The 7,875-nt window shown below is 39.4% G+C and overlaps 1 long non-coding RNA gene across 1 annotated transcript in view; it reads right to left on the minus strand.

The window, feature by feature from the left end:
- The window catches only part of LOC309484288, a 223,615-nt gene extending 216,615 nt beyond the window's left edge, over nucleotides 1–7,000 (minus strand). Inside the window, exon 1 of the long non-coding RNA XR_014200824.1 lies at nucleotides 6,962–7,000. This is a non-coding gene — a long non-coding RNA (uncharacterized lncRNA). The remainder of the gene's footprint in view (nucleotides 1–6,961) is intronic.
- Between the last annotated feature and the right edge of the window lie 875 nt (nucleotides 7,001–7,875).

A 7,875-nucleotide genomic window follows, 5' to 3' on the forward strand; every position in this document is an offset into this window, starting at 1 on the left:
TTAGTACTGCATTACTGTGTTAACCAGTTCAGTTTCTGTTGGCAGTAGGTGGGGTTATATATCTGAATATTGCTTTGTAGATGTGTTCAGTGCAGGACTTTTATCAAGTATGTGAAGTTTGGGGCAGATTGGATATTGTATGTTTGAGTTACAGCAAATTCATATTTAATTGTAGTAATAGTATGGTTTAGTACTTATAGTGTTTACTAGTATGTTTTAGCATGTTTCTAGTATGTTGGTAGGATGTTAAGCACCTACTGGCATTTTTTTTTATATGTTATTAGGAGTCCACAACAGTGTTTAACATGTCACTTCCTGTTGCCAGCAGGTGGCGCATTGACTGTAACTGAATATGAGCATTGTCATGTGTTCAAGACAGAACGCTTATCAAAAGTGTGAAGTTTGGCGCAGATTGGACATTGCCTTCTTGAGTAACAACAACATCCTGTTTCATTATATTAGCATGCTTTAGCACTTAGCTTAGTATTGCTAGCATGTTTTAACATGTTTCTAGCATGTTTAGAAGTCAATGGTATTTTTAACATGTTGCTAGAACGGCATCAACGTGTTAAACATGACACTTCCTGTTACCAGTAGGTGGCACTATTACTATAACTGAATATTCTCATGTAGATGTGTTCAGGCCATGACTCTTATCAAACGTGTGAAGTTTGGGGCAGACTGGACATTCCGTGCCTGTGTTACAGCAAATTCCTATTTAATTGCAGTATTAGCATGCTTTAGCACTAAGCTAAGTGTTTGCTAGCATTTTTTAACATGTTTCTAGTATGTTGTTAGCATGTTTAGCACATGCTGGAACTTTTTTATATGTTATTAGGAGTCCACAACAGTGTTTAACATGTCACTTCCTGTTGCCAGCAGGTGGCGCTATGACTGTAACTGAATATGAGCATGGTCATGTGTTCAGGACAGAACGCTTATCAAAAGAGTGAAGTTTGGCGCAGATTGGACATTGCCTTCTTGAGTAACAACAACATCCTGTTTCATTGAATTAACATGCTTTAGCACTTAGCTAAGTTTTGCTAGCATGTTTTAACATGTTTCTAGCATGTTTAGAAGTCAATGGCATTTTTAACATGTTGCTAGAACGGCATCAACGTGTTAAACATGACACTTCCTGTTACCAGTAGGTGGCGCTATTACTATAACTGAATATTCTCATGTAGATGTGTTCAGGCCATGACTCTTATCAAACGTGTGACGTTTGGGGCAGACTGGACATTCCGTGCCTGTGTTTCAGCAAATTCCTATTTAATTGCAGTATTAGCATGCTTAAGCACTAAGCTAAGTGTTTGCTAGCATGTTTTAACATGTTTCTAGTATGTTGTTAGCATGTTTAGCACATGCTGGAACTTTTTTATATGTTATTAGGAGTCCACAACAGTGTTTAACATGTCACTTCCTGTTGCCAGCAGGTGGCGCTATGACTGTAACTGAATATGAGCATGGTCATGTGTCCAGGACAGAACGCTTATCAAAAGTGTGAAGTTTGGCGCAGATTGGACATTGCCTTCTTGAGTAACAACAACATCCTGTTTCATTGAATTAGCATGCTTTAGCACTTAGCTAAGTATTGCTAGCATGTTTTAACATGTTTCTAGCATGTTTAGAAGTCAATGGCATTTTTAACATGTTGCTAGAATGGCATCAACGTGTTAAACATGACACTTCCTGTTACCAGTAGGTGGCGCTATTACTATAACTGAATATTCTCATGTAGATGTGTTCAGGACAGAACGATTATCAAAAGTGTGAAGTTTGGGGCAGATTGGACATTCCATGCCTGAGTTACAGCAAATTCCTATTTAATTGCAAAAATAGCATGCTTTAGCACTTAGCTAAGAGTTTGCTAGCATGTTTTAGCATGCTTCTAGTATGTTGTTAGCATGTTTAGCACTTGCTGGCACTTTTTTATATGTTATTAGGAGTCCATAACAGTGTTAAACATGTCACTTCCTGTTGCCAGCAGGTGGCGCTATGACTATAACTGAATATGAGCATGGTCATGTGTTCAGGACAGAACGCTTATCAAACGTGTGAAGTTCGGGGCAGATTGGACATTCCATGCCTGAGTTACAGCAACTTCCTGTTTCATGGCGAAACATCGAAATTTGTCAGGCCGCCGAGGACCCGCCCTTCGACGAAAACTCAAGATCTTCGCAATTTAACGTCGCAAAGGCCTTAAGATTACACTCACCAAATTTGAAGATGATCAGATTAAAACTGTAGGAGGAGTTCGTTAAAGTACGAGGCATGAAAATGGCAAAAACTGCACAAAAATCTGAGAGGAAGTTCAAAATGGCTGACTTCCTGTTGTGTTTAGGGCTATGCTCCAAGAGACTTTTTTGTAGGTATTAGGTGATTACATGTATGTACCGAATTTCGTGCACGTACGTGGAACGTTGCGGGAGGCGCACTCCGTTGAACTTTTATAGGTGGCGCTATCGAGCCATTTTGCCCCGTCCAATTCTGAAACCTATATCAGATGTAAATTTTCGCCAGTTCTGACGCGTGTGCAAAGTTTTGTGAGTTTTCGAGCATGTTTAGGCCCTCAAAAATGCAATTAAATGCGGAGAAGAATAATAATAATAAACAGAGCAATTCCAAGAGGGTCCTCACACCATCGGTGCTCGGGCCCTAAATATAGCTGCGAGCAGCGATTGCGGGCCCAAGCCGGTGGCACCGCAACCCCGGTGCCTTTAGTTACCTAAAGGCACCGGGGTGGCGGTGCCGCCGGCTTTGGCCCTCCATCGCTGCTCGCAGCTATATTTATATATATATATATATATATATATATATATATATATATATATATATGTGCGCGCATCTCACGGCAACTTGTTTTCTCATTACTGAATGATTCAGCATTTTGAACGAATCGGTTGACTCAAAGATTCAATGATCAATCCATAAACATCTGTCTCAATCATGAATGACTCAGTCATTCGAACGAATCGTTTGAATGAATGAATCAATGACTCGCTCATTAAGACGGTCGCCTGGCGACACCTAATGGCGGTTTAGTGTTATGTTTAAAAGTATCATTCTTTCCAACGTGTGTGCACCATTATCAATGTCCGTGCGGACGTCCGAATTTTACTTTCACTTTTATATTAGCGATTTAAAAGCACCCGCTCGTGTCACACGTCGATTAACCGATGGGAAAATATCCTCACAGTCATATACCTAATACATTTTTATTTAAATACAATATAGGCCTACCTAGTAAAAAGTTTAATATACTATTTGTATATCCTTTTGGACACAAGAGGGCAGAATAGCCCTATGTTTGCTTTTTTGTTGAACCAAATAGCACTAAATAGCCTGTTTTTAACTTTTTTTATACTTCTTGAATTGCAAAAACAGAATAAAATGGGTTTAGTTCTAATATTTGTATAATTTTATATAAAAATAAACGGTGTATAATTACATTTGTAGAAGATATGAGATGTTTTCTGATTCCTTTTTTGACATTACTTTAATCCCTCGCCATATCAAAACCGTTTGAGATATTCAATATCCGTTCACAATTTAGCATCTTTAATGTATTTTCATCATGTTGAAAAAGTTTGGTGTGAATAAAATAAACCACTTAGCAGGACTGGGTAAAAATTCAGAGGCTGATTTTGCAAAGAAATCCACATTCAAACCAAAATATCTGACTTCCTGATGGCCGGAGCTAATGAATGTAAATTAGAAAGTTGTCCGGCTTGATGAGTACAATATACAAACTATTTTTTTTTTACTGTAGTTAAAACTAACCCGCCCACTTTTGTCAAAAGCATGTTGAAAGTGACACACTTCCTGCTGCCAGTTGGTGGCGCTATAACTTTGACTCACAATAGTTACATCCATCTGATCGGCCTCTTACCACGAACACACTGCTGAAGTTTCATCAAGATCAGTTAATGTATGCAGAAGTTATTCCACTTCGTGTTTCTCTTTTCTCGCCATAAATTCGTTTCCTCGCCACGGCCAAACCGTTCGAGATATCAAAAATCCGTCCGCAATTTAGAATCCTCAATGTCTTGACTTCATGCACACCGAGTTTGGTGGGGATTGGATGAATTCTCTAGGAGGAGTACTTCGCATTCCACAGCAAGCGTTTTCCAAACAACCCATAATAGCCGACTTCCTGTTGGGCTGGCGTAAAACTTAGAGCACGAAAGTTGTTCGGCCCGATGAGATCTATATGTGTACCGAGTTTCATATCATTACATGCAAGTGTGTTTGATTTATGGACAAGTGTTCGGATCCCGTTCCAGGGGGCGCTGTTGAGCCCCCCTGCCACGCCCGGGTACCAGCTTCAGCCCGGCCCTGATGGCCGCACGTTCTGACCTGTGTGCAAAGTTTCAGGAGTTTTCGAGCACGTTTAAGGCCCCAAAAGCCCCTGAAACCTTGAAAAACAGGAATTTTAAACAAATCTCACTCAAAAGACAAATCCCCCCACCCCTCACACACACAGAGACGCAGAGGCAGAGAGAGAGAGGGAGAGAATTCTCCAAAAAATCACATTCAAACCAAAATATCTCACTTCCTGTTGGTCACAGCTTATGACTATAAATTAGAAAGTTGTCCGGCTTGATGAGAACAATATACATAACGATTTTTGTGACTCTACTTAAAACTAAGCCCCCACTTATGACTAAAGGTGGCGCTACTGAGCCCCTCACCACGCCCGTTTCTGAAACTTTGCACATGTCTACGGGCTAATAAATGTGATGTGTCTGTCGAGTTTCATCCAATTTCAAGTATGTTAAGAGTCTCAAAAGCATCAAAAAAGAATATTAAAGTTTGAAGCGTTGCCATGGCAACAGTATTAAAGATATCAAAAATCCTTTCACAGGTCTACATCTGCCGTGTGTTTACATTATACACATAAACTTTGAAGCAAATCGGGTAAAAATAAGAGGGTGATTTCAAAGCATTTTGAAAGGGACACACTTCCTGCTGCCAGTTGGTGGTGCTATAACTTTGACTCACAATAGTCACATCCATGTGATCGGCCTCTTACAACGAACACACTGCTGAAGTTTAATCAAGATCAGTTAATGTATGCAGAAGTTATAACACACTTCCTGTTTCCATTATTCGCCATCAATTCGTGTCCTCGCCACGGCCAAACCGTTCGAGATATCAAAAATCTGTCCGCAATTTAGCATCCTCAATGTCTTGACTTCATGCTGACTGAGTTTGGAGGCGAATGGATGAATTCCCTAGGAGGAGTACATTAAATTCCACAGCATGCGTTTCCAAACAACCCATAATAGCCGACTTCCTGTTGGGCTGGCGTAAAAAGTAAAAGTACGAAAGTTGTTCGGCCCGATGAGATCTATATGTGTACCGAGTTTCATATTATTACATGCAAGCGTGTCTGATTTATGGACCAAGTTTTCGGACCCCGTTCAAGGGGGCGCTGTCGAGCCCCCCTGCCACGCCCGGGTACCAGCTTCAGCCCGGCCCTGATGGCCGCGGGTTCTGACCCGTGTGCAAAGTTTCAAGAGTTTTCGAGCACGTTAAGGGTCTCAAAAGTGCCCGAAAGGTTGACAGAAAAATAAGAATAAGAAGAATAATAATAAATAATTCTACCGAAAACAATAGGGCCTTCGCCCTTTCAGGGCTTGGGCCCTAAATATATATATATATATATAGCTGCGAGCAGCGATTGCGGGCCCAAGCCGGTGGCACCGCCACCCTGGTGCCTTTAGTTACACTAAAGGCACCGGGGTGGCGGTGTCACCGGCTTGGGCCCTCCATCGCTGCTCGCAGCTATATATATATATATATATATATATATCAGACAAGTAGTAGTCTCTGTCTTGTCACTAAAAAAAAAAAAGATATATATATATATATATATATATATACACACACATATATATAGATAGATAGATAGATAGATATAGATATATGAATTAATGAACATATATATATATATATATATATACATATATATATATATTTTTTTTAAGTGTTTGTATATATATATATATATATATATATATATATATTCTTTTTTCCCCTATTTTTAATATATATTATTATTATACATATAATAATAATAATATATATATATATATATATATATTATTAAATTTTTTGGATGCTAAACTATTGTTTATTATAGGCTTTGTACTTAAAGCTGCCGTCGGCAAGTCTGGCAGATTGGGTCGATTAGCCAAAATTTTGAATGTTTACAACTCTCATGCCCCTCCCCACTACCAGCGAGCACCCTCCCATCGAGGTCGTGCTCGTCAGTGCGTCACTGTGCGTGTGAACCTGATTTTCTGTGAACGCGTCCATCTCTTCAGCATCTATCAACACCATGGACTCGGAGATAGGCTGCCCTGGCTAATCTATCCATAGATAGCAATAACCGAGGAATTGGAAGCTTGTTAGTAGATTTTCTCTCCGCCATCACGCTTCATGCAATCTCCAGGCGAACTTCAGGCGTGGCGTGTGCATGTGATATTAACGTGCGCGAGTGAGGGGGGATCTGTGGCGTGTGCACGACCTGTGATTGACAGTCAGATCTCTCACCCCCCTGCGCTGATTGGACCTGATGAAGCGGGAGCGCTGGATTTTTGCAAAACAAATAACACGCTCCAGGTGGAGTTAGAAGCTCGGGTTTTTTTCTAAAACCACCTTATTTATGTTGTTCTGTCGGATTATAGTGTCGATTACACTGAATATGATCAAAAAAATGTTGCCGAAGGCAGCTTTAACTCACGTTCCAATATTGAAGGGAAAAATTATCCTCTTCACATGCGCAAAAATGTGCTTGGAAACGTCACAGTTGAGCGGTGATTGCTGTGAATAGTATGAATTGTACTACTGAATATTTAAACAGAGCAGTGTTTTTATATGTTAGGTTGACTATTTTATTATTAAGGCTATAATGAACAGGCTGCGATGTCAAGATTGCAATGCTGGAATGCACAATATGTCGTTGTTGTTGTTGTTGTTGTTGTTGTTGTTGGTGTGTGTGTGTGTGGCTCAATCGAACAATGGAGACATAAAAACATACTCTGTCATACAGGATATCATTCAAACTGCAAAGTGTTTCCTTATATTTGTGTACACTCGCAATAAAACACAACATTGTGCTTTTGTCAAACTATAAACTCTTGTCAAACTGTAACCTACAACTGTCACCCAACCAAAATCACACACACACACAGTTTAAAAAAAATAAAAAAAATGATCCAACCCCATTTAAAAACAGTCTGTCGTTGCCATCTTTTGGACATTCATCATATTGCATTGGATTTAATTGATTGTCCTCAAACCGAGCACTAATCTGTTTATTTTTAAGTTACACATTCTACATTGATTAAAAAAGACAATCAAATGTATTTTTTAATGGTAGTATTATTTTACACAGAAATACATTTTTTATAATTCAGATGAGAATAAAGTTAGTGTTAACTAAAATTGTAAGGAAAACAAATATATTGATCTGAAATCTGCTATAATTTGCTGCAAATAGGTTGACTATTTTATTAAAATGAAACTAAAATGCTCACGGCTGCATGGGCATTCATAACGGTGTGCGACTGCGTGTCCACGGCGAGGAACGAGCAGAACAGTCAACGTTTTTTATTTCATTCCAACTTCCATAGGAATTCATTGAAAACCCTCGCTCTACTCTGCACCATTATCAATGTCTGTGCAGACAAACATATTTTACTTTCGTTGTTAAGTTAGCGATTCAAAAGCCCCCTGCAGTGTCACACGTCGATTAACCGGTGGTAAAATATTCTCACCGTCACATACCTAGTATATTTTTTATATAGATACAATAGGCCTACCTGATTTTGAACACAAGAGGGCAGTATAGCCCTATGTATGACT

Source organism: Leuciscus leuciscus (assembly GCF_965113295.1).
Source record: "Leuciscus leuciscus genome assembly, chromosome: 20".
NCBI lineage: Eukaryota > Metazoa > Chordata > Actinopteri > Cypriniformes > Leuciscidae > Leuciscus > Leuciscus leuciscus.